Raw genomic sequence first — 17,908 nt, 5'->3', positions numbered from 1 at the left:
TGATTGGAACAGCCAATAGAACGCAAGCTCAATCTGATTAGCTGATTGGTGGTGGGTTTTTTTCAGGCAAAAGAGCAGTTTTCTTTGGGGCATGCCCCCACAAATGGCCCTTTTAAGGGCTGGTAAGGTAAAAGAGCTTTGAACTTTTTTTAATTTAGAATAGGGTAGGGAATTTTTTTTATTTTGGGGGGCTTTATTATTTTATTAGGGGGCTTAGAATAGGTGTAATTAGCTTAAAAATCTTGTAATCTTTTTTTTTATTTTTTGTAATTTAGTGTTTGTTTGTTTTTTGTAATTTAGTTTAGTTTATTTAATTGTATTTTTAGATAGATATTTGTAGTTTATTTAATTTATTGATAGTGTAGGTGTATTTGTAACTTAGATTAGGATTATTTTAACTAGGTAGCTATTAAATAGGTAATAACTATTTAATAGCTATTATACCTAGTTAAAGTAATTAACAATTTACCTGTAAAATAAATATAAACCCTAACATAGCTACAATTGTAATTATTAATTATATTGTAGCTATCTTAGGGTTTATTTTATAGGTAAGTATTTAGATTTAAATAGGAATATTTTAGTTTATAATATGAATTAGATTTATTTAATAAGAATTTAGTTAGGGGTGTTAGGGTTAGATAAAGTTAATATAGTTAATATAAATACTATAGTAACTATATTAACCCTAATATAATTAGGGTTAATATAGTTAATATATATAATATAATAACTATATTAACTATAATATACTTAGGATTAATATAGATAATATAGCTGGCGGTGGGGTAGGTAGAAAAAATTAGGGGTTAATAATTTTAATATAGCTGGTGGCGGTATAGGGGGATTAGATTATGGGTTTAATAATTTTTATATAGATGGCGGCGGTGTAAGGGGTCAGATTAGGGGATAGATAAGGTAGATGGCAGCGGTGTAAGGGGTTCACATTAGGGGATAGATCAGTTAGATGGTGGCGGTTTTAGGGGTTCACATTAGGGGATAGATCAGTTAGATGGTGGCGGTTTTAGGGGTTCACAGTAGGGGATAGATCAGTTAGATGGTGGCGGTTTTAGGGGCTCACAGTAGGGGGTTAGTTTATGTAGATGTAGATGGTTTAGGGGTTAAATACTTTATTAGGGATTGCGGCGGGGGATCGCGGTTGACAGGGAGATAGACATTGCGCATGCGTTAGGTGTTAGGTTTTATTTAGCAGATCGCGGTTGACAGGTAGATAGACATTGCGCATGTGTTAGGTGTTAGGTTTATTTAGCAGCCAGTTTAGGGAGTTACGGGGCTCCAATAGTCAGCGTAAGGCTTCTTACGGCTGCTTTTTGTGGCGAGGTGAAAATGGAGTAAGATTTCTCCATTTTCGCCACGTAAGTCCTTACGCTGTATATTGGATACCAAACTGCGCGGTTTTGGTATACCTGCCTATGGCCCAAAAAACTACGGGCGACGGCAGAAATATACGCGCGTATCTTCTAGGTTACGCCGTATATAGGATACCAAACCCGCGCAAATATTGGCGTCGCCAGCTTTTGCGGGCGACGATTTTTATCGGATCGACCCCCAAATCCTTAATAAAATACACTGCACACCATATGGTCAAGTACAGTTTGCATTTGTAAAGTTTTTGTGACTTATCAGAAAACTTGGTGACTGCAAAGTTCCAGTCTGCACCTAATGTACCTGGAAGTACTATAATGATGTGAATGTTCCTCTATATACAACTTTACAGACTGTACTTGGTCATGTGGTGTGCTGTGTCTTTGATTTAGAACAGTGCATACAAGAAGAGCCATACTTTGCGATCTGAACCTGATGACATTTGGATCCTGCATGCTTGGAATACATAATTATGTCTAGCATGTATTTAAAGGGACAGTACACTGTACAATTGTTGTTATATTAATGTATTTTCAATGACTTGTTATACCAGCTGCAGAGTATAAAATGTATGAAAAATTGCATTTTCAGGTTTATTTGTGTATATGAAGTAGCTTGTTTTGTGCTTTTAAACCACAGCCTATTACAATGGTAATCTCATATCTCATTATGTTATCACTTTGTGTACACACACTAGCTTCCTTATCTTATATTTGTCTGGAACACCAAAGCTCAATACATAGAGAGAACAATGGAAAACTATTATTTTATTACTTAACTATCATGCCCCCCACTGAGAGTGTAATCTCTTATGCTGGCTGTGTTTACTTAGACTATTCAATAGAATATACTCTAGTATAGAAACTTTCAGTATAGGTTAGGATACCACAGGCTAAATCAGCTATTTTAAATACCAAAATAGGGGTAAAGGAGCTACTTGTAAACAATTTAAAACACTCCAGCAGGTAAAATTAATCATTGGGAACAATTTAAAGGGGAGAAAATTTTTGGGTGAACTGTGCCTTTAATGTTTTATATACCTGCAAGTGTAGTGCAAGGCATCTTATCTGAAATACCATTTTCTCTTTTGTTTTTTTAAACCTTGTATTTACTCTTTTAATTTATTATTGCTCCTTCTAAAAATAAAGAAATAGGTGTTGACAAAAATAATAAACAATTAATGAAGGGTTAAAAGACATAAAGGGCTATGAGGAAGAGATAAAAGGATAAAGCATATCACAAGGAATTGGGGTAGGAAGGTGAAGGGTATGTGTGTGAAGTGTGTGCTCTAACCCTATGGGCCTCATCTATCAAGCGGAGTGCTGACAACAGCGAAAAGCTTCTCAACATTTTTAGAAGGAGATGCAACCGCACACTGTATTAGACATGTCTGTAAAAGTAAAAGAAAGCGGAAACCAATTTGGTTTTCCAAAGAAGTAGCACATGCTGTAAAGACAAAAAAGATAGCTTATAAAAATTACAGACACACACAAGCAGATGATGATATGAAAATATGGAGACTCCAACAAAAAAAGACTAAGCAGTTAATTAGGAAGGTTAAAGCTCATGCAGAAGAGAAGATAGCACAGTCAGTAAAACATGGGGACAAAACATTCTTTAGATATATCAGTGAAAGAAGAAAAAATAAGGTAGGAATAGTAAAATTGAAATCAGTTGATGGTAGAATAATAGAAGGAGATAAGCAGATTGCAGACTGTCTCAATGATTACTTCTGTTCTGTTTTCACTAAAGATTGTGAAGATACAATGTCTACATTAAGGGATGCAACGCAAAATAGAAACAAGCTTAACAGTAATCTTTTTACAGAGGATGAGGTTTTGTTAGCATTATCAAAAATAAATGTTACAAAGGCAGTGGGTCCTGATAATATTCATCCAAGGGTTTTAAAAGAACTTCGATCAGTGCTAACTGTCCCATTAACTGATCTGTTTAATCAGTCACTATTAACAGGAGCTGTCCCAGATGATTGGAGAATAGCAAATGTAATACCCCTTCATAAAAAGGGCAGTAGAGAAGAATCTGGCAACTACAGGCCAGTTAGTTTAACTTCAGTAGTAGGGAAATTAATGGAAAGCCTCTTAAAAGAAAGAATTATGACTTACATAAAGACAAACAATTTAGAGGACCAAAATCAGCATGGTTTTACTTCAGGGAGATCATGTCAGACTAATCTAATTGACTTCTTTGATTATGTAACAAAAGTATTAGACAAGGGAGGAGCAGTTGATGTAGCATATCTAGATTTCAGCAAAGCATTTGACACCGTCCCACACAATAAACTTATTCACAAACTATATCTCCTTGGTCTAGATTCAAAAATTGTGAACTGGGTGGAATGCTGGCTTAAGGACAGAAAACAAAGTGTCTTAGTAAATGGAGTTCATTCAGCAGAGGGGGCTGTTACTAGTGGTGTTCCTCAGGGGTCAGTTCTGGGGCCTGTTTTGTTTAACATATTTATCTGCGATATCAGCAAAGGGCTACAGGGGAAAGTATGTCTCTTTGCAGATGATACAAAAATTTGCAACAGAGTGGATGTTCCAGGGGGGGTAGACAAAATGAGAAGTGATATACAACAATTGGAGGATTGGACAAATGACTGGGGTCTAAAGTTTAACACAGCAAAGTGTAAAATAATGCATTTAGGGAAGAAAAATCCAAATGTTAATTACAGACTCAATGACACTTTACTGACTGTTACAGACGAGGAACAGGACTTGGGAATTATTATTTCAGATGATTTAAAACTTAGTAAACAATGTAGTAATGCAGCGAGTAAGGCTAGCAGAATGCTTGGATGTATTGGTAGAGGTATTTGCAGCAGAAATAGTAAGGTTCTTATGCCACTTTATAGATCATTAGTTAGGCCTCATCTTGAGTATTGTGTGCAGTTCTGGAGACCATATCTTCAGAAGGATATTAACAAACTTGAATCTGTGCAAAGGAGGGCTACCAAAATGGTACATGGTCTAAAAAAATAAAACTAGTTCGCTGGCCCGTATGCAACATTTCACACTTTGATGAGCCTATATACCTATATATTACAGGATTATGTTCAGATTTATACTTTAGTTTATCTTTAACAAATACCCTATATCAAGTGCATGCTTGGAGAATCTATCCATGGTATAATCTGGTTCTGAACAAGTATGTATTCACTTTTGAAATGCCCTAAATTCTTTCAAATCACTCATTTGCTGTAGATTAAACTTGAGCTTTTATAATAATTATTATTATTATAAGTTGTAGTAGTAATAATAATAATATAAATAATAACAATAACAATTATAATAATGATAATAGTAATATCTTAAATAAATAAGTTATTTTGTATTACTATTAAGTCTTTATTTCCTGAAGGTCTGAAACGATTTCTTAATTTTCATGAGTAACCAAATTGCTTTTTGAAATGTGGTTACAGTCGAAAGAAGATGATGTTAAACGTGGAAATGAAAGTGGCAATTATGTATTTGAAAGTAGCAATTTCAAGTATAGTTTTTTACCTAAACCATTTTCTCTATATTTTAAAGTATTTTTAATAGTGTTATTGAGAAGTATAGAGTCATTGTTTGGAAACTGTCAATTTTACCATCAAAAGGAATTGCAGTATACATATACAAGATGTTCTTGCTAAATTGATCCTTGTATCTAAACATCAAATGTGAATAAAGAGGCCACTTATGTTCTTGTAACATAAAATGTGTAAGGCTTGTAATTTTGTCATGGACAAATGTCACTATATTTATATTAACACTAAATAAAACATTAATTACAGGAACACTTAACATGAAGAACTGAGCATGTCATATATAATATTATTTATTACTTAAGTTTAAGGGGGGGGGGACTTTTGCCACTAGATTGAAATGAGCTATCTGATATTTAATTTATGCTCTTAAAAATAGCAGCTACATCTTTGTTATGAAAAGGGAAACCCCTTGCATATATTTGTTACACTATTTAAAGCCATATTGAGTACAATTGTATTTCTTATTGTAATACATTAACTTGTCTTTGGGAAATTTAGGTCATTACTAGTGTTACAAGTAGAGTTTTGGTCGCACAGGCATTGCTGCGTATCATTTTCTATATTTTAGGAAAATTTTGGAATTGGCATAGTAAAGAGCACCTGGTAATAATGAAATGAATGCATTTTTATTGTCACCTTTTAGCTTTTGAATTATGATTTATTAAAATGGCTGACATTTTGATTAAGAAGCAGAACAGCAGAGCAGAGCTTGCAAACCTTCTGTACCTGGGAATTCACACAGAAGACTTGAATAATTTAGTTGGAAATTACTATTATCAAGCACCATTGTCCCATTATTAATCTATTAAACTATATTATAACACTGCTAAATAGAAGTCAAACGTTATAATGTTCTTTTTTCAGACTCTTTTTTGCTTTATCAGTTTCTCAGGCTAGTTTTCTAAATATATTAATGTGTAGTATAGAAATATATCCATTCAAATGATTATATGAATTAATTTATTTAAAGGGACAGTTTACCCAAAAACTTTCTCTCCTTTAATTTGTTCCCAATGATCCATTTTTCCTGCTGTAGTCCATTACACTTATACAAATAGCTCCCTAGCCTTATATTGACAAATTAAATAGCTGATTTAACCTGTAGTATCCCTACCTATACTCAAAGTTTCTATACCTAGGTATAGGCTATTGTCAAACTTCTAAAATTTTGATTTTCAATTGTTTTTTTCTAAGTATTGTATATAGACAGAGATAAGAAAGGGAAGCATTTAAGTGATAAGATAAGATCTGATCTGTCTGCAAGCATAGCCTATTTTTATGGGTTGTGGTTTCAAAGAGCAAATTCAGATATTTATTTTGCAAGTATAAATGAGCAATTTCTCATAATTATTTTTATGCTGCAGCTGGAATAAATCATGGGGAACACATAAATGGAAAAACAATTTTAGAGTTAACCGTCCCTTTAACCAAACCAAGCAAATGTTGCAGTTTGGTGTACAGTACCCACAGCAGCACATCTGACTTTGAATTTCTCCAGTGCAGCACGTTACTCTCTCCCCTCTTACTGGATTTCTTTCATTGGTCACACTGTCTGCTTTGTTTGGTAGGGTTAGACTGTCTAGCTGGTGGGGAATCTAGCACACCTGAAGTAAACTTTATCCCAAAGTTTAAAGAATTATAGTTAGTTGTAGTAGGTGGCGCAAAACAAGTTGCTATTCCCAATGTGTCTTACTGTAAATATGTGTGATAATATGTGGGCTCCATATATGTTAATGTTTTGATGAGTCCTAATTTTATATTCTCTTTTGGAAAAAATTGGATGTCGAAACTATTTAAGAAAAAAATATGATACTTTATTTGATTATGGTAAATTTACCCAATAATAGTGATGCTAAAAGTACAGTTAAACAAAAATTATTACAATTCCTTCAAGGTTTAAAAAATGACACCGGTGTCTCTATGTATAAAAATGTACATAATATATAAAAAATAAATTAAATTAAAATAATATTGTTGAAATCTTACAATTTATACAGTTTTAGGTTTATCACAAGTTGTAATTTCTAACAGAATGTTTGTAAATACAATTTTATAGTGGATAAAACTATAGTTGCTGTATAGTTCATATAGGATACTTTGTTTCAAGTTCAGCTATGCAATTGAGATCTTATCTTAGGTATCTATATATCAAATGTAGAGGTATGTTGGTGCGATTTTTATCACACTGTGATATAAGTATACAAATTAGTACCTTGAAGTGTATCTGTTTGATATCACTTTTGTGAGATAATTGCGGTTAAATAAACGCCGCTATGTCAATGTTTTGATTAAGTTTCAAGATCAAGCTGGTGGCAGTTCTATATGAGCTGCTGGCGGTTAAATAAATGCCGCTTTGGTTTCCTCTTATTAGGTGGGCTTATCTGTTTGCTGAGAGAAAATTCACTTTATATAAGTGTTTGTGTAGTTGTCGTGGCCGCTCTGTTATCTTATCCTTTGTCGGTCAGTGACCGATCGCGCTCTTAAGGGTTTCTTGGTAGGATCTTCGTTGTGGTTAAGTGCTAACCGTTTGCTGATGTTTTTTAAGTATCTCCGGTTTTTCTATTCTGTGGTTTGTCTGTCGGTCAGTGACTGATAACGATGGTATGGTTGTTGGATAACCTCCTGATGTGGAATTTTTGCGTGCCTCTCCGGTCCGTTGTTCCCAGGTTTCTTAGATGTCGGTCAGTGACCGATCTGGGTGCTGGAATGTGGTTGTTGGGATAAGTAGAAAGTTTGTAGGATAAGTAGAAAAAGGATTTCTAGTTATCAATGTGATCTTTGCGGTTAAATATATGCCGCTCAGTGGGAACTTGAATATTTCAACTGGGTATAGCTGGTATTCTCTTTGTCTTCTCAAATCCTGTGCAGGTGTGCTCTGGTATCAACACGTTTCGGCTGGACAGCCTTTTTCAAGATAAAAAAAAAGATCTTGAAAAAGGCTGTCCAGCCGAAACGCGTTGATACCAGAGCATACCTGCACAGGATTTGAGAAGACAAAGAGAATACCAGCTATACCCAGTTGAAATATTCAAGTTCCCACTGAGCGGCATATATTTAACCGCAAAGATCACATTGATAACTAGAAATCCTTTTTCTACTTATCCTACAAACTTTCTACTTATCCCAACAACCACATTCCAGCACCCAGATCGGTCACTGACCGACATCTAAGAAACCTGGGAACAACGGACCGGAGAGGCACGCAAAAATTCCACATCAGGAGGTTATCCAACAACCATACCATCGTGATCGGTCACTGACCGACAGACAAGCCACAGAATAGAAAAACCGGAGATACTTAAAAAACATCAGCAAACGGTTAGCACTTAACCACAACGAAGATCCTACCAAGAAACCCTTAAGAGCGCGATCAGTCACTGACCGACAAAGGATAAGATAACAGAGCGGCCACGACAACTACACAAACACTTATATAAAAGTGAATTTTCTCGCAGCAAACAGATAAGCCCACCTAATAAGAGGAAACCAAAGCAGCATTTATTTAACCGCCAGCAGCTCATATAGAACTGCCACCAGCTTGATCTTGAAACTTAATCAAAACATTGGCATAGCAGCGTTTATTTAACCGCAATTATCTCACAAAAGTGATATCAAACAGATACACTTCAAGGTACTAATTTGTATACTTATATCACAGTGTGATAAAAATCGCACCAACATACCTCTACATTTGAAATATAGATACCTAAGATAAGATCTCAATTGCATAGCTGAACTTGAAACAAAGTATCCTATATGAACTATACAGCAACTATTGTTTTATCCACTATAAAATTGTATTTACAAACATTCTGTTAGAAATTACAACTTGTGATAAACCTAAAACTGTATAAATTGTAAGATTTCAACGATATTATTTTAATTTAATTTATTTTTTATATATTATGTACATTTTTATACATAGAGACACCGGTGTCATTTTTTAAACCTTGAAGGAATTGTAATAATTTTTGTTTAACTGTACTTTTAGCATCACTATTATTGGGTAAATTTACCATAATCAAATAAAGTATCATATTTTTTTCTTAAATAGTTTCGACATCCAATGTTTTCCAAAAGAGAATATAAAATTAGGACTCATCAAAACATTAACATATATTGAGCCCACATATTATCACACATATTTACAGTAAGACACATTGGGAATAGCAACTTGTTTCACACTGTCTGCTTTCCTTCTACTTATCAGGATTTGAGTTGTCTATTTGTTTAGCGTATTGTACTTTATTCATTTTTTTTATAGCATTGGCTTTAATTAATTAAAGAACAATATGGTAAATTATTTCCTAAGAGTGTGGATTCAATGCAAAGTGAGATAGAGACTGAAACTCATGGATCCACTTTACATTTTCTTGCACCTGCTTCAATGCATATCTTTATTTCTGTATATTATTGGCTTAGCTCAAATCATAAGCATAATAACTTTGTATCAATTATACACATGATCAACGTTTTAGCCCCTTGATAAAGTCCCATGTCAGTCATGTGCATGATTGATACAAAGTTATCATGCTTATGATGTGATCTAAGCTGATTATGGGCCAGATTACAATTGGCGCACTAATAGTTACATGCGACCAAAAAGGGGTTTATTGCAGGTGTTTGCGTGCATCGGGATTAGGGCTCATATTACAAGTTGAAAGTAAACGCTAACGTGTGAGCGCAATCACGATTTACACTAGAATGATTACCGCATCCTCAAAGCTCTAGTTAACTGTTTTGCAGAAACATTTAAAAAATACATTAAAAAGTGCAGTTACATTCATAACAACACTATCTAATAAAAATTATTCAAACAAAATATTGCACAAAAAAGTTATATGGTTTAAATATATGAGGTCTCAGGTGTTAGAACAAAAAAGGGCTGTAAGATAGAAATACATACATGGACATGTCTAAATATGTATATGTACTGTATGTATATTTATATGTTTATGTGTGTACATAGGTATTTATGTATTTATAGATATATTTATGTATTTACACACATATATACACATATAAACACACACATACATATGTACACAAATACACATATATAAAAGTGCATTGAAGCCATTTGCAGTTAAGTTGATGAAAACATGTAAAAACATATTTGTGCAATACTCATATTTAATAAAATATTATACTATGTATTTACATTTATCTGTATTTATCTATACCTATATATAATTATTTATATATATATAGATAGATAGATAGGAATATATATATATAAATATATACAGTATGTACGTATATATAGGTATAGATATATAGAAATATATATTGTACCAACATACCAATAGATATATAGAAATATGTATTTAAGAATAAATATAACAAATTCTGCTATGTGAAAAGAATATGCAATAGTTTTTTTTCCCCTCTTTTTTTACTTCATTGACTTCTATGGGGGAATATGTTAACGCGATCATGATATTCTAAGTTTAACTATTTGCGTGCATCGGATAAGCGAGCAAAAACGTTTTACTTTCAATTTGTAATACAAGCACTACCCGATGCACACAAAAGTAGGCTGACCATATCAGCACTTTAAAAAGGGACACATGAAAAATACATATGGCAGGGTTCTTATACAAAACATTTCTTTAAACAGCCCTGAAAACATCCCTGACATATGTATTTTTCATATGTGTCCCTTTTTAAAGCAACAATATGGTCACCCTACACAAAAGCTTACTTCTAGCAGACGGCTAGATTACGAGTTTTGCGTTATGAGTGAAAAAGCAGCGTTATGGGTTATAACGCTGCTTTTTCACTACCGCTGCTATTACGAGTCTTGTCAAAAAAGCTGTACAGCACACTTTTTGGCAGTAACGCAAATTAACTTACGCAATTTGCGTAAAGTCTTTTTTCAATGGCACTTCCATAGAGCCGATATTACAAGTATTTTCTTGGAGGCCAAAAAGTGAGCGGTACAGCCTATACCACAAGATTCGTAACGCAATCTAAAGTCAGTAGTTATGAGTTTTACACTACAAAGCTGTAGCATAAAACTCATAACTAAAGTGTTAAGAAGTACACTAACGGGGGGGGGGCGTGTCCAACCACCGTCTTAGATGGCTGCTGTTAGTTAGTGCTCCACTCTGAAGCTGCCACAAACTGCTGTTTATTTTTTTTCAGAGATTTGCAAACACTGCTTTTTTGTGAGATATGGGATTACTATAACTTAAGGAACAGACCCATATAACTTTTTTGGCAAAATAATAGCGAGCAGACCTGGCTAGGGAAGGTACGCAACAGAGGCCTTGGAGCGGCCTATACCTTTCCCTACCCCCCTTCATAATTCTGACCCGTCAGACAATCCGGCCATTTGAGCTGAAGCAAACTCATTTTCTTACAACGAGAGTAACCTATACAAAATAACATAGGAAGCAACTTTATTAAAGAGAGACAAACTAATCTTAGCATCACCCGGATGCCGCAACACTGCCCACAGTATCCCGATTCCTGAGACATATACTAGAGACTACCTATGGCCAGCATGGAGTCAGCGGTCCATCTTATAGCTGAGCTCTGTAGACTGATAGATACATTTCAAGCTGAAATGACAGAAAATTTGCGCACCGCATTAATGGCACCTGTGATCGACATCTTTGATGAGAGTGTACAAATAGTCCCTGTTCCGGCGATGGAGAGAAGATGTGGCACTTTGGGGCCCGGGGCGGGCTTCCTGCACTCCCAACTGACATGCAAGCACAGGGATCGAGATCCTTGCATCTACCCCAGTGGAACGCTACATTGCAGTACGGCACTTTTGCAAGTGGGGAGATGGCTGAGAGGGGGGCAGAGAGAGACGACGCTGATTTTGTTGCTATAAATAGTGTCGGCTCTCGGTCAGATGTAACGGCTGCAAATGAAACCTATAGACCAGCTACTGTAGCCACAGTGATATCTACGCAGCTCTGTAGCTCTCCTTATAGAGCCAAACCCACAAACAACAAACTGACAGAGAGGAGCGCTGAAAGTTTTCCCGGAGCAGAGAGACGGAGAGTGCAGGCTGGGTTTCTGGGGCTCTATCCTCAAGAAGCTATACTGTTTCAGTCTTACCCCCATGAAGCTGGGGATCTAGACTCTACTGGACTCAGCATCTCAGCCTTGTAGGGGAAAGAGCTCTAGAAGGTAAAAATAGTGTTTACCCTACGGTAAGTCCCACAGTAACAGCGCTGAACATGCTGACAGTGTACGTGGGGGGTTATGGACAGAACATTTTTGGCAAAGGACTAGGTTACTTGCTCCTATCACATGGCTCCACTGCAATGCTTGTTATGTTCTCTTTAGACACAGCAGGAATAGGATAGATGCTGTCTGGCCTGAGATTTCTTATGGTAACTCATTGCGATGAGAGACCTCTCTTTGGGAACATTCTTCTGAGCCTGACATACCGCAGCAAGACTTTACCAAGATATATTTTATGTGGTTTTATTAATATGAGAAGGGTCTCTTTGTCAATTGATCTTCATTTATGACTGGATGTTGCATGCGATAAAGAGTTACTGCCTTATGCACATAATTCTATTAAGCATATTTTTTGTAGCTAAATGGTTTTCCCTTTTACATAGGAATACCATTGTTGCCTTTGGCTATAGATCTAACTGCCTGTGAAGTTTACGCCACCATTAGTTTTATTTTCTCTAAATACTAAGCTACATTAGTACCTATTTCTTGGGTGCCATATATTTGTGGGTGCCTAAGTTAATAACTGTATCGGTTTCTTATTTATGCATAGGGAGATATGATCCTATAAAGTAATTGCTTCAAAGTGCATGCTATGCTACACACCCGTAGTGAATCTTAACTATATCCCTACCCTAGATTTTATGCACATTTTACCACTGCATATCGAGACAGTAAATTTTACTCACAAATTGTTCACCTTTCCCTGTGCTGACCTATATTAGGGACTGGATGTTAAGTATTGATTCTATTACCACAATATCTATTAATATGTGGTTCCATGAATGTGGGTGTATGTGAGGTTATGAGGGGTAGTTATCAACGTATCTATTTTACCTGTCTTCGCCGGCCCAATACGCCCGCCAAAGCTCACCTCACATCGCCGCCACGGACCTACAAAAATTGGCCTAAGTTATCAAAAAAGCTGTCAAAAAGCCGCGCACCAAGTACGGGGCGATGAGTAGCGGACTGTGAGAGTTATCACCCAACCGATCTCGCTGCTCTTTTGCTTTTTTACAGCTTTCTTGCTAGCCTGTCACTAAGCACTCACACTAACTAAACTGTTCTACCCCCTATACCAGCGCCCCTGGAGCCCCCCGCAACTAAATAAAGTTACTAACCCCTAAACCGCCACTCCTAGACCCCGCCGCAACTCTTATAAAAGTATTAACCCCTAAACTGCCGCTAATGATAGTGTAGTATTAGGTTTAATTGTAACTTAGGTTAGGATTTATTTTACAGGTCATTTTGTATTTCTTTTAGCTAGGTAGTTATTAAATAGTTAATAACTATTTAATAACTATTCTAACTAGCTAAAATAAATACAAAGTTACCTGTAAAATAAATATAATTCCTAAAATAGCTACAATGTAATTATTAATTACATTGTAGCTATCTTAGGGTTTATTTTACAGGTAAGTATTTAGTTTTAAATAGGAATAATTTATTAAAGTATAGTGTAGTGTTAGGTGTAATTGTAACTTAGGTTAGTTTTTATTTTACAGGTAAATTTTTCTTTATTTTAGCTAGGTAAGCTATTAATAGTTAATAACTATTTAATAGCTATTGTACCTAGTTAAAGTAAATTGAAAGATGCCTGTAAAATAAAAATAAATCCTAACATAGCTACAATATAATTATTATTTATATTGTAGCTATATTAGGGTTTATTTTAAAGGTAAGTATTTAGTTTTAAATAGGATTAGTATAGTTAGGATAGTTCATAATAGAAATATTATTTAGATTTATTTAATTAATATTTAAGTTAGGGGGGTGTTAGGGTTAGTGTTAGACTTAGGTTCAGGGGTTAATAAATTTATTACAGTGGCGGCGGTGTAGTGGGGGGCAGGATAGGGGTTAATAAATGTATTATAGGTGGCGACGGTGTAGGGGGGGCAGATTAGGGGTTAATAAATTTAATATAGGTTGCGGCAGGGTCCGGGAGCCGCGGTTTAGGGGTTAATACATATATTATAGTTGCAGTGGGCTCCGGGAGCGGCGGTTTAGGGGTTAATATATATATTATAGTTGCGGTGGGCTCCGGGAGCGGCGGTTTAGGGGTTAATACATATATTATAGTTGCGGTGGGCTCTGGGAGCAGTGGTTTAGGGGTTAATATGTATAGAGTAGCTTGCGGTGGGCTCTGGGAGCAGTGGTTTAGGGGTTAATCAGTTTATTATAGCTTGCGGTGTGCTCCGGGAGTGGCGGTTTAGGGGGTAATAACTTTATTTAGTTGCGGCGGTGTAGGGGGGACAGATTAGTGGTGTTTAGATTCGGGGTACATGTTAGGGTGTTAGGTGTAGACAGCTCCCATAGGAATCAATGGGATGTCGTGCAGCAGCGAACTTGTACTTCGCTATGGTCAGACTCCCATTGATTCCTATGGGATTCACCGCCTCCAGGGTGGCGGTTTGAAAACCAGTTACGCTGGGCCGGAAAAGTGCCGAGCGTACCTTCTAGTTTTTTGATAACTAAAAAAAACTAGCAAAAGTAGTCAGATTGTGCCGAACCTGTGTGCGGAACATCTGGAGTGACGTAAGAATTGATCTGTGTCGGACTGAGTCTGGCGGATCAAAGTTTACATCACAAAATTCTACTTTTGCCGGTCTCTAGCCTTTGATAACTAAGGCGAATCAGCCTCGCCACAAATACGCTGCGGAATTCCAGCGTATTTGAGGTTGACGGCTTGATAAATAGGCCCCTATATATATATGTGGTGGCGTCTATACTGTATATATATTTCAGCCACAGTAACATGGGTCCTTTCACAGAAGTATATAGGTTCAATGTGGTTATCTAGTGGTTCTTGTACCCTAAGCTAGTAGTTTAGTTATATATTTATATCATTTGCAATGCAATATATAAGACTTTTGAATTTATGTTTTCTTATTTTTCTTCCAGTTTAAGGGTCCAAAAGTGGCCCTATGTTATAGGACAAATTAGGATGGTTAAGGTTTACTCTGTTCTCTGACCTATGTTTCAAATAGAAAATGATAAAATGAGGTTAATTATTTGAGACCCAAGAGTGGTCCCTTTAGATTCAAGTTACCCTCAGCAACGTTAATTATTTTATGTTATCATGAGGTCCAAAAATGGCTTCTTTTTTCATTGTGGGGGTGCACAGTGTATGCGGCAACTATATATGTATACAAATATTTAAGATAACAGTCTTGTTAACGTGTGATTCTGATTTTGATGGATCTATTGTACTTATATTTCTGGTAACATTCCCTTTTGTTATATGTTGATAAATATTACATGTATGCCTGAAATATACCTCAATAAAAACTTAAAAAAAAAAAAAATTGCACTAACACCCATAAACTACCTATTAACCCCATAAACCGAGGCCCTCCCACATCGCAAACACTAAAATAAAATTATTAACCCCTAATCTGCCGTTCCCGACATCGCCACCACTATAATAAACATATTAACCCATAAACCGCTGCACTCCTGCATCACAAACACTAGTTAAATATTATTAACCCCTAATCTGCTGCCCCTAACATCGCCGCCATCTAACTACATTTATTAACCTCTAATATGCCGCTCCGGACATCGCCGCCACTATAATAAATATATTAACCCCTAAACCTAACCCTAAATCTAACCCTAACACCCCCTAACTTTAATATAATTAAAATAAATCTAAATAAAACTTACTATTAATAACTAAATAATTCCTATTTAAAACTAAATGTTTACCTGTAAAATAAACCCTAAGCTAGCTACAATATAACTAATAGTTACATTGTAGCTAGCTTAGGTTTTATTTTTATTTCACAGGCAAGTTTGTATTTATTTTAACTAGGTAGACTAGTTAGTAAATAGTTATTAACTATTTACTAACAACCTAGCTAAAATAAATACAAATTTATCTGTGAAATAAAACCTAACCTTACACTAACACCTAACCTTACACTACAATTAAATCAATTACCTAAATTAAATACAATTACCTAAATTAAATACAATTGCCTAAATAAAAAAACAAACAAACACTAAATTACACAAAATAAAAAAAAAACAAATTACCAGATATTTAAACTAATTACACCTAATCTAATAGCCCTATCAAAATAACCCCCCCCCCAAAAAAAAAAAAAAACCCTAGCCTAAACTAAACTACCAATAGTATTGCCCCAAAGAAATCAGCTATTTTACCTGTAAAAAAAATACAAACAACCCCCCAACAGTAAAACCCACCACCCACACAACCAACCCCCCAAATAAAATACTAACTAAAAAAACCTAAGCTCCCCATTGCCCTGAAAAGGGCATTTGGATGGGCAGATCCACTTACAGTTTTGAAGACCGGACATCCATCCTTAACGAAGCCGGGAGAAGTCTTCATCCAAGCGGCAAGAAGTGGTCCACCAGATGAGAAGAAGACTTCATCCAGACGGCATCTTCTATCTTCATCCATCCGGCACAGAGCATCCTCTTCTTACGACGGCTCTTCTGGAATGAAGGTTCCATTAAGTGATGTCATCCAAGATGGCGTCCCTTGACGGAATTAAAGGTGAAAAAATCCTATTGGCTGATGCAATCAGACAATAGGATTGAGCTTCAATCCTATTGGCTGATCCAATCAGCCAATAGGATTGAGCTCGCATTCTATTGGCTGATTGGAACAGCCAATAGAATGCAATCTCAATCCTATTGCATCAGCCAATAGGATTTTTTCACCTTAATTCAGATTGGCTGATAGAATTCTATCAGCCAATTGGAATTCAAGGGACGCCATCTTGGATGACGTCACTTAAAGGAATCTTCATTCCAGAAGAGCCGTCATAAGAAGAGGATACTCCGTGCCGGATGTCTTGAAGATGGACCCGCTCCGTGTCAGATGGATGACGATAGAAGATGCCGTCTGGATGAAGACTTCTGACCATCTGGAGGACCACTTCTGCTGGCTTGGATGAAGACTTCTCCCGGCTTCGTTGAGGACTTATTGCCACTTCGGTGGTTAGTGTTTTTTAAGGGTTTATTGGGTGGGTTTTATTTTTAGGTTAGGGTTTGGGCACTTGAAAAAGAGCTAAATGCCCTTTTAAGGGCAATGCCCATCCAAATGCCCTTTTCAGGGCAATGGGGAGCTTAGGTTTTTTTAGTTAGGATTTTATTTGTGGGGTTGGTTGTGTAGGTGGTGGGTTTTACTGTTGGGGGGTTGTTTGTAGTTTTTTTTACAGGTAAAAGAGCTGATTTCTTTGGGGCAATGCCCCGCAACAGGCCCTTTTAAGGGCTATTGGTAGTTTAGTTTAGGCTAGGTTTTTTTTTTTATTTTGATAGGGCTATTAGATAAGGTGGAATTAGTTTAAATATCTGATAATTTCTTTTTTTATTTTGTGTAATTTAGTATTTGTTTTTGTAATTTAGGTAATTGTTTTAATTTAGGTAATTGTATTTAATTTAGGTAATTGATTTAATTGTGGTGTAAGGTTAGGTGTTAGTGTAACTCAGGTTAGGTTTTATTTTACAGGTAAATTTGTATTTATTTTAGCTAGGTAGTTAGTAAATAGTTAATAACTATTTACTAACTAATCTACCTAGTTAAAATAAATACAAACTTACCTGTAAAATAAAAATAAACCCTAAGCTAGCTACAATGTAACTATTAGTTATATTGTAGCTAGCTTAGGGTTTATTTTATAGGTAAGTATTTAGTTTTAAATAGGAATTATTTAGATAATGATAGCAATTTTTATTTAGATTTAGTTTAATTATATTTAAGTAAGGAGGTGTTAGGGTTAGACTTAGGTTTAGGGGGTTAAT

The sequence above is a fragment of the Bombina bombina genome, chromosome 4, assembly GCF_027579735.1.
Source record: "Bombina bombina isolate aBomBom1 chromosome 4, aBomBom1.pri, whole genome shotgun sequence".
Classification (NCBI taxonomy): Eukaryota; Metazoa; Chordata; class Amphibia; order Anura; family Bombinatoridae; genus Bombina; species Bombina bombina.
The sequence above is the reverse complement of the archived record's forward strand: the minus strand, read 5'-3'. Positions refer to the sequence as shown.